This window comes from Candoia aspera, chromosome 1, assembly GCF_035149785.1.
Source record: "Candoia aspera isolate rCanAsp1 chromosome 1, rCanAsp1.hap2, whole genome shotgun sequence".
NCBI lineage: Eukaryota > Metazoa > Chordata > Lepidosauria > Squamata > Boidae > Candoia > Candoia aspera.
Genome location: NC_086153.1, coordinates 89,087,673 through 89,104,250, shown reverse-complemented (window position 1 = coordinate 89,104,250; position 16,578 = coordinate 89,087,673).

Below are 16,578 nucleotides of genomic sequence, written 5' to 3'. Positions count from 1 at the left end.
GCTTTAATTTTTGAAAATAATTTGGTTGTGTTGCAAAGCTGCATCTTGATGACTCTGGAGAGTTTTTAACAGAGAGTGAGAGTTAGGATAATACACAAACTCTACTGTTTCTTTGTACACATGTCTCTGTGTGTGTATGCATGATTTTAAGATGCATGGTACACTGAATTAGAGTACCTAATCTGCATCCAGTAGTCTGAGCTTAGCAGCACGGTGGTCCTCTATTGACTCATGCAGGATATCTATGTTTTACCCAGTGATGCTGATTATTGATACAAGGAATGCCAGATCAATACCTGGCAGGCACAGCTTATGGACAGGTTTACTTTGCTCTTACTGTGGAAAGTGTCACCTGCTGATTTCTGTGTTCTTACAGAAACTACTTTGGGTGGGGGAAGTCCTCTTTTATACAAACATCTCTTTTCCAGCTAATATCGATCAGCCATTAGAAATAGGCGTCATCATTTTGTTCGGTTCAGCTAGCAATTCCAGGCCACAAACTGAAACACTAGACTGAAAAGCTGACTTGTATAAAATAAGATCAGGTATGAAAAGAATAGTTGCTTTCGTATATAACACTGGCTGAGCATTGTATCTTTGTTCTTCTCACCATAACAGCTCTTGGTCTATTAATATGCCACTTTGCACAAAACATATAGTCTAGCACTAGAAAGTGGGAAAAGGTGGTAATGAAGAACCTCTCAAAACCTCATTTTCTTTCTTTCTTCTTTCTTTAACTGAGATAACTCTGAATAATCACAAATACTGTCAGAACTGTAGATTTTCAGGCAAGATCAGCAACAGTGTTAAAGTATGTGTGTTTTGAACAATTGAATATGCTAGTTTTGAGCTCCATATGTTTGGTCACTTACAAGGAAGGAATATACACGGGATGATCTATGCATGGATCTCATGTTATTTAATTGTTATACGCAATGACTGAAGCAGAAGAAATATAGAGGTGTTTATCTAGCTGTGTAAATAATGTTCCAAGAAACCGTAACTAATTTAGCAAGTAACTCATACCACTAGGCCCCAGAAGAGTGCTGCTTTGAATATATGAAGAGGCCCATACTTTCTTAAAATAGGAATCTCGTCCTGTTCTTTGTTAGAGTAGCTAAAATGAAGGCTCATAGGAAAATTCCAATACCATAGAGAATAAACTGAGAAACGGATCACTAAGTTTTAGTCTTGACACTTCTCTGAGAATTTAACACATCACTGCAAATGCAGAGACACAGCTGCCCTCAAAGAGCATCCGGAAGCTTCACCTGGTGCAGAATGCAGCTGCACAGACAATTATGTGTGCCCCTAGGGAGCACACGTTGCACCTCTGCTCTGCGAGCTGCATTGCTTGCCAGTTTGTTTCTGGGTGTAATTCAAGGTGATGGTTTTGACCTTTAAAGCTCTACATGGCATGGGACTAGGTTGTTTGAGGGGTCACCTCTTCCCAACTATATCCACCTGTTCCACCAGGTCAGGCAGGAGGGGTTAGCCCACTCTCTGCCAGTCTTCTGGAAGGCCTTTAAAATAATTTTTTCACCAGCCTTGGGGATCCCAGGAAGAGCCTGCAAGGTGGCTTTATGCAATTAAGTGATGTTTGTTCTGTGACTTTCTTGGGTATTGTCCATTCATTTTATCTGTTTACTTTATCTGTTTACTTTATTTTTTTGTTGTTTTTAGATTGTTATGGAGTTTTTAACTATTTTGTGTTGTATCCTGCCATGAATCACATGTTTGTGAGATGGGTGGCTATATAAATATGTTAAATAAATAAATATAAGTATGGATTTTCTTTCTCTCCTACAATAGGGTTGGCTGTACAGTACTTGTCACAGACTAAGACGGAGTTAATTTGGAAACCCAACCCAAATTTTTTTTTTTTTAAAGTAAAATCGCCTTCAAGTTGAGTTTGACTCCTGGTCCTAGGGACACATCCATGAAGCTTGCTTTGCAACAGTATGGACATGATTTGCCCTTGTTTTGGTCTGGGTTGTCTTTTTTAACATCCCAGAATACCTCCAGTATGGTAGGTAATTCTGGTAGTCAGCCATCTGACTACTAATCAAGTCAGCTAAGCTTTTTGGGATCAGCCAAGATCCATTAGGAGATTGAGCCACCTAGCTAGGCCTGTAAGATTTCTCTTTCTTTTATGAGATGGTGTGAAATCACAGAAATTTTGAGCATTTTGAAATAAATACATTACTGTTCTGTGTCAATGCACCATTACACTGAGGTTCTTGAAAAACTTGACAAACCCTGCCTTACTTGAACAAAGAGTAATATCCTATCCTATCCTATCCTATCCACTTTTAGAAATAGGTACTTACCAGTGGAGAGCCAGTTTGGTATAATGATTAAAGGCACCAGGCTAGAAACTGGGAGACTATGAGTTCTAGTCCCGTCTTAGACACAGAGCCAACTGAATGGCCTTGGGCCAGTCACTCTCTCTCAGCCCTAGGAAGAAAGCAAGGGCAAGCCACTTCTGAAAAACCTTGCCAAGAAAACTGCAGGAACTTGCCCAGGCAGTTGCCAGGAGTCAAGACTGATTTGAAGGCACAGACACACACTTTACCAAGTAGATTACAATCGGGCTTCTATCATTAGTTATTCATAATTACTTTGTGCTACCTTATTACAATATCTTTTAGTTTGTCATATTGCACTATACACTCCTACATGGATAAGAGGAAGGAAGGAAGGAAGGAAGGAAGGAAGGAAGGAAGGAAGGAAGGAAGGAAGGAAGGAAGGAAGGAAGGAAGGAAGATTGGATATGACTTCACAGTCAGTATACTGTATGTACCACTGTGGAGTCTCAGTATATGTACACACAACACATTGTAAAATAATTCTATGTGACCACTCTAATTTGTGTTTTTCCCAACCAAACTAAGATGTTATACTTCGATGTTACATGAAACTTACTTTCCCCATGAGATATCTAGAAGGCCTAATCTGTTCTTTTTTTCTTTTTGCCATCTCTGAGAGACTTCGTATTAGATTAATGTTCTTGAGGGGCATCCAAGCCTCTAGTGAGGTAAGTTTCTCTGTACTTTTCACATCCCAGAAATAAATCTGGTGATAGTCAACCAGCTGACAACAGCAGAGACCCTTTATGGCTGTGTCATGTTCATTGTTTCAATGTAGTTTATACATCGTAACGTTTCACATGCCATGGCGCTGATGCGCATTTCTGTTTGGGAGGGAGCTGCTGTGAAACCTTGTACCAAGCTCTGTATCTGAATTCATTACAATGGAATGTGTTTGGGTTATGTGCTCTGTTCAAGGCCTTTTCCCACAGACCATCAGAAACCGTTAGGAGCACCTGGGATTGTGAACTTGAGAAGATTCTACAGGGGGAGGGATTTCATTTGCACCGAGGGTTTTCAGTTTGAATTTGGCGCGCTTTCATCATTCTCAGCTTTCTTTGTGATCCTGCTTACTGTTCTTTAATAAATCAGATATCCTTGAATCTTGCCTGTGAGTCTGATACTGTTTTAGAATAGGCAATCATTACAGGCTGCTCTTTTCCCTGAAACCCATCATTTCCAGCTGCCTTAAGGTTGATGTTTCTCCAGAAAAGCTCTTTGATCTGACTTTGAACTGACTACACAGGGGTTCAACGTGCTTCAGTTTCCCAGATGCAGAAGAAAACAACTGGGGCAGAGTGGTTTGCATATCAGCCAGAAAGCTTTTATTCTAATGAGAGTGAGACCAGACAAGATGATAATGCAGGAGGTTGGGGTTTTTTTTTCTTTCTTTCCCAGCTTGTGTTTCTTGGTGGTTTTTTGTGTTACCCTTTGCTAAGCATAGGTGGAAATGTTAGATGCACCCTGCTGGCAGCACAAACAAACAATGATCAGTGCTGCTGCAAGACAGGAATTGTTCTTCTGGTATGAATGGAGGGGCCCACAAGAGTATCCTCCTGTCCAAAACAACAGTCCCAACCTTGGACTCTGCAAAATAATTCAGAAACTCCCACTGGTTCCCACTCAGATACTGACCCTTGCGTCATTTGCACTTGGTGCCTATTTGTTTCTAGGTTAGTGAAAAATGCTGTTCTTTGTCTACAATATGTAAGTGAATAATTTTCTGTGCTGTATCAGCTTCAGCATTCCATGCCGATCCTGTCCCTGTTAGTGCGATCTAAATGTTCCAGTCAGGATCTAGCTAGTTTAAGGGCCATCTTCGTCAATAAATCAACCCTGGAGACCCAAATCTTTCAGCTTAGTAAAGTGTCTACATTTTATTACATGATAGTGAAAACTATATTGTCTACCCTGTTCTTGGAATGCTTCGAAGCATTCCATGTAAATTCCTACAGGAGTAATAAATTAGATAATAAGCAACCGTTATTTGCAGAGGAGGAAAGATTCGTGACAGAAGAAATTCCAGGTCCAGAATCCTGCCAGGCTTGCACTGGTTGGGATAGAAAGTGTGTGTGTCCGTGTGTTGTCAAAGGGGAGGGAGGGGGGTTCCTTGTTCCTTTTCTTTTTTTGCAATAACTTTTTTATTTCTCCTCCCCATTCTTCTAACAAGAGGCAGCCCCAGTTCACTGTTTCCTCTTAATAACAGTATTTTTAGAAAGCTTGGAGAGCTTCGGATTCAGAAGTTCTAAAGTTTCCCTTTATACCCTTGTTTAGCTCCTGCTGCTGTAGAGCCTCAGTGGCAGTGGAGCAGCAGAGGCTGGACCTTCTGCTAATCAAACTGGCTTACAACAGCAGCTGTCCGCCATCTCTGGAGAGGAGGTCTGCAATAGGTTACAGTCTTTGGTTGGTCTCCCAGGGACTGTAGGGCTGTGCCCTAACTTGTACTACAACTGTGCCATCAGAATTAGCGTGCCATTTAGTGGGGATGGGAAGTTATGAAATGGATTGACAGCCGTGAAAGCTACCAGCACATGCATTGGCAAATAGAATTGCTGATCAAGAAGCTATTTATACCAATTTATACCCAGCTCTTCTAGAATTGTGCTTTGTAACACTTGCCATCACCTATAAACTATGATTTTGTTTATTGGATTTGTTGAATGCCTAAACCTGTTTTGCTTGGGAACTGTACACTCCAGTTTAAAATGTAATACAATCACAATATAATAAACATTCAACAATTAGTTTACTCTAGTGCTGTAACAATAAAATCTAGCATAATATAGCATCAAGCAAATATGAACTGACTTAGTTTGATAAAACATATATAGTAGGGACACAGAACAAAACTTAAAACACTGCCAGGTATGAAAAATTAAGCTTTAGCACAGGAATGTTAGAATAATATTACATAAGTAGTAAATAAAAGAGAGCAGTTTGGTGTAGTAGTTAAAGGAACCAGGCTAGAAACCAGGAGACCGGGAGTTCTAGTCCCACCTTAGGCACAAAGCCAGCTGGGTGACCTTGGGCCAGTCCCTCCCTCTCAGCCCTTGGAAGCAGACAATGGAAAGCCACTTCTGCAAATATTGACAAGAAAAACACATGGGCTTGGCCATATAGTCACTAGGAGTCAAGATTGACTTGAAGGAACTAAAAAAAACACCAAACTTTGAAAAGAGACTGAAAGAACAAGAATAAATAAATATAGAAAGAGCAAAAGTGAGTGCAGATGAGCTTTTAAAGGAAAAGCAGTCTGGGGAGGCAGCACAACACAGACTTCTTTTGTTACTACCTACTGAACGTCAGCTGCACAGAGACTGAATGAGCATGTTGAATGTTCCCAGCAACAAATCAGAAGTCAGTACAGACAAGAAAGGAGAGATATAATGTGATTGCAATGTCTGCTCCCAGCTGGAGCTTTTCCAGGCATATTTTGTACTAGTGGAAATGGATGGGTCTCCTTCAAAGGCAGAATCTAGTTTATGGAGGGGAGAAATGCTTTCAGTCTTGCAAGATTGATGTTAGCCCTTTGAGGTATAACTCAAGAAGCATAACTATGAATACTAACTCTATCTTTATTGCAAGGTTACATTAACAGACTCTTGCAAGCCTGAAAGTATTTCTCCCCTCCTTTCCTTTTACTCTCTGGAAAGCTAGAGAGGGTCCCTTCTGAAACACTTCCCATACCCCTTTTCCTTCTGTGATCTGAGATACCTTTTGCAAGAAGGTTGTCTAGCCTGTGGCTTTTCCTCCTGTCTCCCAAGGTCTTCCCGACATGCCATTACAATAACCGAGTTGGGCAACATCCTATCCATACATTATGTTTGATATGGTACCTGTGTAATATTATATTATACAGGTACCATATCAAACATTATGTATACATAATATTATATTATACAGGTACCAAGTAATATTGTATGGATGAAGTAAATAATGCACTTCATCCAACTACTTGCAATATCTATCATCTATCTATCTATAACTATCTATACTAAAATTAAATTAGCCAAATATTTGCATAGTAGCGATTGTACCAACAAATGGGTGAAAAGTGTGAATGTGAGATTCTAAATCTAGGTCAACAGTGTCCAATATATGGTTTGCACTATTATATTGCACACTTTAAAATTTTGTTTGTTTGTTTGTTTAAAAGATTTGGATGGCTGCCCATCTGAAACACAATTCTGGGCAGCTTACCACAACAGTAAAACACAGAACTATAAAACTGAAACAAAATCGAGTGCCTCAGTTATCCCCTTGGGATGCCCCACAACCAACTCCAGTCATCCTCACTTTACCCTAACACCTGGGTTAAAAGCCATGTCTTGATGGTCTTCTGAAAGGCTAAAAGGGTGGGGCCCTGCCAAATCACTGGTAGGAGGGTGTTCCATAAGGTAGGAGCAGCCACCGAAAAAGCACACTTCCTAGGTCCCACTAGATGGTAAGATCTCAGGGAAGTGACCTGGAGCATGCCTACCCTCTCTGATATGGTAGAATGAGCAGATACTGTCGGGGAGAGGCAGTCCCGCAAATAACCTTATGAGTTCATAAGTTATGAAAGGCATAACTTACAGAAATCAAGGATAGATTACAAACAGGGACATCAGAACAAATCTTCATTCAGTGTGCCATTTGGTGTTAGGCCAAGCTTGTAGAAATTAGAACCTAAACACCTGTGAATAATTTAGAGGTCCTAAGAACTACCTTTGGCATGATACAAGGTATTTCTTAATGGCTGAACTTACATGCTGTCAGGGTTAGGTTGAGTTAACACATGAAATTCCTTCAGGCAATCTTTAATTGGTTAAAAGATATATGTGCAGGTTATGGTGCCAGAATGTATAATGCCAGTCATTACATGTTGCCAAGCATCTGCTACCCACCTGAGACTTCACAAGGAAATTTAGCATACCTGGGTACTGTTGTAACAATGAAATAATGAATTCATTGACCACCTCTAAGCATTCCTGAAACAATTAAAGATTAATAAAACATTTTAAAAATCTGAAGCACACTGTACTTGCAAAAATGGCAAAATAACCTTATGTAGGATTGGTCTCCTTTTAAAATGTCTTATTTTATAAATCTGATGGTAGTTTCTCTGTAGATGTGCATAATGTAGGTACAGGGAGTGATCCATTAAAATGCATGAGCAAATCCCAGTTTAGAGCAGGAGATGTTTAGAAACTTGATGGATGTGAAATACATAATATAAACTAATGAATAAAAACTATCATATAACAAAGAGACATGAAGGACAGAGGAGCGAAAAATAAGGAGTACTCGGTTCAAAAGATGTGACCATATAAGATATATTTGTCCCTTGCAATAATGCATTTCATTATTGTATGTGGTCCATGTACATCTTGCCCTTAAATGGCATTTTTAAAGGACCTTCAGTGGACATCGATCTGAAATGTCACTCTAAGAATATGACTTTCAACACTTACTTGGTTCTGTCTTTTTGTTGTGGACAAGATGAAATGGCAACCAGTGAGTCAAGGTCTGTCCTTATTTTTGCCTTGTTTCCCACAGTATTTCAACAACTATGGAGATAGCCTTAATCTCCAGGCCTCTGTAAACTTGGCTGACATAGAAGGATAAGGAAACATAATGCAGTCTTCTTTTTTCTTTTCCCTTCTCCTTTTTCTATCTGCCTCAGTAAATTAGCACAGACAATTTAAGAACATAAGAGTTTGCTGAGTCAGGCCATAGGCTCATCTAGTCCAGCCTTCCGTGTCACATACTGGCCAAATGAATGAATTGGAACTCACATGACTGGACTGGCAGATGATAGTCCCCTTCCTCTGTCACTTCTGAGCAACCAATTTTAAGGCATGCTGCCTATGACTCAGAGCTATTGATAGCCCGATCCTCCATATAACCTCCAAACTGGCTATCACAACCATATTTGCATGTTTTGTATTTTACATGCTGTGTGAAAAAATATCTTCTTCTGATGATCTGCCTCCATGTAGTTTCATTTTGGTTGCCCATTTTGCATCTTTTCTAGCTCTGTAATATCCTCTGTAACAGCGATTCTCAACCTTGACAGCTTGAAGATGTGTGGACTTCAACTCCCAGAATTCCTCAGCCAGTCATTTCCTATATCCTATTTTAATATTCCTTTTACTAGAGGCTGATGAACTTGAGGAAGAAGACGTGAGGAGGCAGGCATTAGACCAGGCCAATATATGCTGGACCAGGGCTTAGTGCTCTACCACCTGGTAAAAAAGCACTGTAGGCTCTTCTGTGCGCTTTAAGCAGCTTTTGGTCCAATACCTAGAGAATTCCATTGATGCAAACTAGAAAGGGAGTTAAACAAGGATATATCCTTGCTGCACAATTGTTCCATTTTTACTTCAACTCAATGGTGAACTATTATGTCAAAGAAGAACATCATCTTCCAAAGTTCACCAGTAAACCTGTAGCAACATGGCTATATGGAAATGATGCAATAGTTTTATCACAGATCCCAGGAAATCTAAGGGAAGCAATGCAAAGCATGGGGTACAGTACTTCTGGGGAAAACACTCACTAAAAACAAATTGGGTTATATAATATGTAAACAGACACTCACCCAAATCAGCTTGGATCTATGAGGAACCTGGTATAAGGTAGGTGGCGCATTTCAAATGTTTAGGTTTTGAGTTCTAATCTACAAGGAAGCAAAAATGTTCATACTACACATGCTTTACAAAAGCTTGAAGGAACTCATCAGTTATCACATCTTTAATCGACTTCAGAGGTGCTTTCCGTGTATTCTTAATGTGGGGTTTTACATAGAAATGTGGCAGAATAAAGTGGCGATCACAGTATGGATAAGCACCTTCAATTATGGGATGAAACTAAATTTTCTACCATAAGAATCCTCTTACACTTATGGTAGCTATTGATCTTCTTGGAAATACAGCATCATTGACAAACTGCAATGCTTTGGATTTTCTCCTAAAGCACTTAGAAATATCTTTATATGTAGTAGAGTAACTTGAAAGCTTGTCAAAGCAGTTCTCCAGCACAATCTATACCTAGTATAATTACTCTGAGTCTCTTCCCATGTTCCTTCCTTCCCTCTTTTGGATTCAGGAATCTTTGCTGTAAGAAACAACTTTGGAGAACTACATGAACACTTGTTCCTGATGTCATCGCCTTAATTGATGTGTGTGTGTGTGTGTTTTACTTTCCAGTGTACTATATAGCTTTGGAATTCCCTGATGGTTTTTCATCCAAATACTAACTAAGCCTGATCTGCTTAGCTTTCAACCCCAGACAAGGTAGGGTGGATGCTGGTACTTGGGTTTATAGAAATAGTCCTATCCAACTCAAACATAAAAATAAATGTTTTCAACGATTACTTAGAAAGAAAGTTCTTCGCTTTCTTTGATGCCATTTTGGAATACTGCTATTAGCAGCCTCTGATCGATGGATTTTGGGTGGTGCCAACTGGGATAGCACAGCTGGCTGTCTACCTTGGCCACTGCTTGGAAGGACTCCCATGTCACCCTTTCTGGTGGTATGTCAGGTTGGACAGGATGCATTGGCAAAGCTTGGCCCCTTCTGTGAGTTCATGGTGGTTATGTCAGAGTTCTGGCTTAAAATGTCTATGTTAATCATTAGTTAGCAGAGGCAGCCAAAGCAGATTGACACAATGCCACAGAGATGCAGTGCTACAAAGAAAGAGTTTGGCACAAAGGAAATGGCATTCCTTGTCTTGCCGCCCAAGTAAGTAGAACTTTTGGCCAGTCCCTATAAAAGATATCATTGTGAAATGAATCTCTGAATCTGCTTCAGTGAAACACTTTTATCAACTCTTCAACAAGCTGGATCAGTCTGTCAAAGATCTGCAGACCCCTCCTAATTTTCTTAAAAGGAACAGAGCTGTTCTTTTTAAGGGGCCTGGGGTACCCAGGATTACCCTCAGACCCCTGGCTTAGTGCTGTCATGCACCTTCTTGGTGGGGTGGCTAAGCTGCATGGCTCAGCTTCCAGGTATCTCCAGGTAGGACTAGGAAACATTTCAATCTAAAATCCCAGAGACCAGGGCTATCTGGTAAGGCAACACTGAGCTAGCTTCCTCAGTGCCCATTGCAACTGTGTTTTCTTGGGCCCCCCTGCATCACTTTTTTCATTCTATGTTGTGTCTTTTCAGGTTGTTAGACCATCAGCAGGAGCCTTTAATTTATCAGTAAGGTATACTTTTGCTTTGGTGATGTGGGTTATAAATACTTTACCTAAAAGAAAGCATCTGACTCTGGGTCAGATCAAACATTATTGACCATTTAACATAGCTTGGTTTCACCAATGTAACCACCACTTGGCCACTAAGTGCTAAAAATTCATCCAGTTCCCTTCTTCCTCTCCTTCTTTTGGCATTAGCTTCTATTGGCCTACCCCACCCCACACTGCAGACATATCACACACACACACACACACACACTCCCATGTCTATTGTAGAAACTGGGGGAAATGAATCAACTCCCTATCATACAACTGGGGAATTATTTGGTATAGGAAAAAGTGATCCCTTTCTTTGCCTCCAGGGACAAGACAACCCTTTCAAATGAGAGAAGAAATCAAAAACAAAAGAAAGCTTTTACTCTTCTCCTGAGATGATGTACATTGTTCAAAGAAAATGTGGATTAGGCTGAAGCATGGACTGTGTCACCACATTCCATTGCATTGTTTCATTATTTTTCCTCAGACTGGTTCTTAATGCAACTGGCCTACATTGGGCATGTGATGCCTTGTGTCTACCTGTTTTGCTTTGTCTTCCTGGTAAAGGTTCCACCAGTTAGCTGGCTTTCAAGAGGCAGAAATTTGCTAATGAATAGATCTTTCATTGTGTGAAACCAGAAAAAAAATAGAGATGCAGCTGCTTAATATTAAATAAAAATATGACTCCACAACATGCAGTAGCAAGATAGCAGATTGAGAATAACTGGTATGTTGAGTGACTAATCCTGAAAGCCATAGTTTAAGAAAGTCATTGGCCATGGAGTGTGTCAAAATGGTGAAATGACTGGAAACCAAGTCTTAAAGGCTGGAAATGACGAAAATGATAGAAGGGGGAAATTAGGGAAAGGTTATTGTTTTCTTCAAGTATTTGAAGAGCTATGATGGGGAAGATGGCATAGACTTGTTGCTCCAAAAGGCAAGTTTAAAACCAATGGGTACAAAAGGGAAGACATTTTGGCTGAACAGTAGAAGTTTCTTCACAGTGAGAGTTTGTTTAGCACTTGTTTAGTCTACCACATGGTGGACTGCCTACATGTGAAGTGGTTAAAGAGAAAAAGACAGCTATCAATCAAAATACCACATGTTCTCTGCAGTGAGTTTGAATAAATGATCTCTTCCAATTACATGGAAGTAACTCAGGAGAGAAAATGACTTCATATATACCTTATTCTTCACCCCTTCTTTCCTATTCTCACCCATCTTCTTCTCTTATAGTTTCTCATTCCTTACCTTCACCTACTTCTCACTCTCTGAATCTTTCTTTCTCCTAAGAGAGTTTCCTAATTACCCTTCAGTGTGCCTCTTGCATCCAGGTCCTCCCTACCCTATAAAAGTGTACAGCATGTATGTATATACAGTATGTAGATACATATGTATACATAAATAAATAAATAATAGCATTATCTCAACTGTTCCATCTACCCTAGCCAAGTAGAATCTACTCAGCTGTAGAAAGTATTGGTTGGTCTTAGATAGTCAAGATCTGCAGAGTATTTCAAGTTTAAAACACTCTACTTCAAAAGAGTTGTTTGCTTTAAATCAACATAGAATAGAATAAAAATGTTTTATATTTATCTCAAAATAAGAGAGGATGGGCATACCTTGTTTAATAATATGTTGTTTCAAATTCAAAATGAGTTAGTCTGACCATTCTGGAACAGCTTACATTTTGAAACAAAGATGGCAGCCATTTGTTGCTTGAAACACTTTCATAATGGTTGGAACAATCCATGTTAAACTTGAAACAACTGTTTTAAATGCAAAACAGCACTTTGTGAGCTCAAAATATTTTGAATTCAAAATGCTTTGTGCATCCCAATTAGACAAGTCACCCTTAGAGCATGTTAATCACACAAATCAGGGTGTTTATTTAATTACTTACCGTGGGTGGGGATAATCTGAAGAGGAAAGGAGAGCCATTTGATCTGCATGTCAAACTTAGAGAAAATTATTAATAGAAAATTATTAATAGTTGGGATCTCAGAAGCCGAAAGTGGTCCAAACTTCTCTGGTTCTTATCTGGTTGCTAAAAACGTTCCTTGTAAAATGCTAAGCCCAAATTGTTCGTGAACCATTTTCAAAATTCTCAACAACGGCACATCTCTTCAGCCTCAAATGGGGAAGGCCAGACTGACCTATTCAGCCAGCTAACAGCAAATGTTCTCACTTCTACACAAACAAAACCTTAGTTGCTAGGAAAATAACCATAAAGCCAAGGCAATCTGTCCCCACATGTATAGGAATTTAGAAACCAGTAATTTGGAGAGCAAGAAATTGCTATGCTGCTCTTTTGCTTATCTTACTGACCAACATTTTCTTACAATCCAGCAAGGTACCACAAGAGAGACACGGCATTTAAGAGAAAACAATGTCTTCCTAGCAGCCATATTCTCATAAACATACAAATGTTGGTAGACTGACTTGATTTCATCTTTTTGTCAATAGTTTTTGTGTATTATAATGCATATTAGCCCTACCTGGAAAGGACAAAGCAAGTAATCATGTCAACAGAGGAGTGCATGAGAATTCTCCCACACCGCAGTCCCCCAGATAATAGTTTTCCCTTCTGTTTATGATAACATTTAAAAATTTGGGTGAACTCCCTTCTCCTTAATTCCCTCCCTTCCCTCCTAGAACCCAAACCAAATTCTTAGCCATCCCTAAGCAAAAAGTATGTTGAAATAGTGCTCTGAGTCATCTTTAAATATATCACAGCAACAGTGTTTGCATGAGGATTTTAATTAGTTTAAAGAAAAGAACAGCAAGGCAGAACCCATGTGCTCCACAGACCATCTCACATGTTATATAGGAGTGTAATTTTTCTCCCCCTCCTCCAGAAGAATATGAGGACAGCAACAGAAATACAGATATCAACCAAAAGATAGTTGCAACCGTCTGACTGTTTATTTCATCCTTTAAAAAATTGTTTTCATCTGCTTCCATTTATGACTCGATTATTCCCAGCATCCATATGTTGCTGCAGAAAGTCTTTAGCTTTACTTGATTCATAGTGAGTCGTATTCTTGGCAACCAGCCATATAAATACACTAAAACCATTTTCTCCATCAAAAATAAAAATGAAATCCTATTTGCAATGGGTTTAATTAGCAATCTGCAAATAATTTCATTGTTGAAAGTAGCACACTTGTCCCCAGCTGTAGCTTGATTTTGACTTTCAGATGCCATTGTTGGGTTTCAGTTGTGATAATATGGAACAGCTTCATGTTCTGTGGCTGAAGATGTAGCAGCATTCAGGCACTGAATAAGGGCAGTTGTACCCTGGCTCTTTGAACATCGTTTTGTTTTTTTTTTGCTTTTTGCTTTTTTGCATCAGCTATTTAGACTATCATGATGCCAATGAATGTTAACACTTCCAATATGGAGCTGTCGATAGCAATGCTTCTGGAATAAGTGCCTGTCAAGAGAGCTATGTATAAAGGATTTGACGTGACAATAAATCCTTTGGATACAGGTGGCGAAACAGACCCCCGAGTCTGAAAGGAAAATGTGTAGGAGTGTAGACTTGGGAGGTGGGGAACAAACTATTCTCTGAATATGTATATCATCCTGTACTTCAGCAATAGCTGATTGGATATGGTTTCAAATGAAAAAAACATCTCATTGGATGTTTGGAAAAGGAGAATGAGAGAGAAGATACAGATACTAATACATACAGCAGGCCAAACAACATCCAAGCACAAGAGACAGGCCCTTTCTGGGGAGACCCTCTGACCCTGTTTACTTTTATATGGGCCTTTAAACCATTTTAGCTAAATATTGATGCCAGCCTAGTTCTGTAGATATAGTTGCTGTTGCTGATTGCTTGGTAGGCAGGTTAGAACTGAACTGAAAATGTTTAACTCTAGGTTTTGCATTTTGTAAACTGCGTTTTATAATTTTAATTGCATGTTAGGAATATGATAAATGGAAATTATAGACAATACACAATAATAAATGTGTTAACGTTATAGCAGTTTCTCATAGAAAGTGGCAGCACCTAGTGATCTTGGCTGATCTTAGGAAAAGCTAAGCCACGTTAGATCTGCTTAGTATTTTAGCAAGACATTAGATTTTGTTCACTATGGCCCTAACTGGGGACCTAGATTCTCTCCACCTCGCTAGAAAGAGATAGTGATGGATTGAAAGTGATTGGCCTTGGTGCTGTTGGAAGTGGACGCCACTATGTCCTCCTTTTGCCTAGATTTGTCTTCGGAATAGTTATGTGCCAGACCTATTATGCTTCCTGTAGTCTCAAAGCCTTCTTACCCCCAATGCCTCTTTTCTTTAGTCTAATTCTTCTCTTGATTTCTGTGTCCTCATCTTCTCCCCTCTCAACCAAGGAGAGAATCATGCATCCAGTAAGGCAGAGTCTATCCTCTGCTCCTCTAAGCCTCTTTTTAAAGTGCTGTGATTGTTGTAGTTTTTCTACATAGCCATTTGTTCTGTTCAAAATCAGATGCATCATTTCTTTCATAAAAGAAAAGCTGTTAAGTGTTTTGCTCCTTAGATTGCTGCTTGTTCTTCCAATGATTGTGTGCCTATTTCAGACTGGATTTCTACAGGGTCAGCAAGATTCTAATAATGGAATATTATCAGAATTGTGTTAACCTTGTATAAACCTACAGCTACCTGATGTAATTCTTTTCATTCAAAACAGATAGAATCCAGCAGCAATTATCTGGGGGGCGGGATGTTGAAAAAGCTTTCAGTGGGATATCATGGAAGCTTCTAAAGCTTCCCTAAAACTTTTAGGGAAAGATGGGGCAGAAGAACCAAGTGGTACAAGCTGCAATAGTCTGGCCAAGCATTTCATGGATAAAACTGCTCATGTCTGCTCCAGATTGGAAGCTGGATGGATGGTATCTATTGAGATAATATGGTGATATCTTGTGACATTTTTGAGCCTATGGATTTTGAGAAATTAGTTTCTGGGTAACCTTAATATTTTAAGTCAGACCATGTAGTGCTTTTTTTGAGAATGCAATGTAAATATTAGAAAGGGCTGTAAGTTCATCAGTCTTTCTCTTTTTCATGAGTTCTGAAGCCTTATATATAGTGTGTGTTTGTTTGTTTTTTTTAAATAATGAGCATATTTGAGAAAATGCAAGAGTAGCGCATCCAGTTCTTTCTGCACTGTATATTATATGGAGTATAAGATCCATGTGAAAACAATCCATCAACATTAATTATGTAGTCTAAAAGTTCAAAGAAAAAGTAATTCCTTTTTACAAAATTGAAGCCTTCTTGTTGGTTTTTATTTATAATTCAGCGATAATTTACTAGTATAAGCACTTAAAAACACAGAAACAGAAGAGGGTAGCCTCAAACCTACTGTCACTGCTCTCTGGTTTGTATTTCAAAATCACTTAGAAATGGATAAAATTGTATTAGGATATGTATGGAATAGACACAAGAATTCAATTGAGCAATGCAATGTACAAATTATTGAACGTTGTTGTTTACTTAGAATGCTCAGAGTCCCTCTGTGTGGGGAGATGGGCAGTAGTACAAATTTGAGAAATAAATAATAAATAAAATAAATAAATGCTGCATATCCTACATCAGATTGTTGGTCCATCTAGAAGAGAATTCACTCAAAAAGGAGTGGGGGCAAAGGCCAAGCACTGGAATGCAGCGCAAAGCAACTCAACTCTAACTCCAATAAGTTGTGAACACTGAATTCTCCATATTCAGCACATTACTTGTATAAATTTGTATTTGTGTTCATTTGTTTTATTAACGTCTGCTTGGGAGAAAAGGGATAGGTTTAAATTCTTATCTAAGAACTGAGTATTTTCCATCTTGATCTGTGGCTTTGTTGGATACTCCATTATAAAAGGATTAACCTGTGCTGAGTTGCTTGATAACATACGCTTAAACAAGGTGTGTCTATCCTCTCTTATTTTGAGGTAAATATAAAATATTTTTATTCTATTGTATGTTGATTTAAAGCAAAATAATAAAATCTTTTT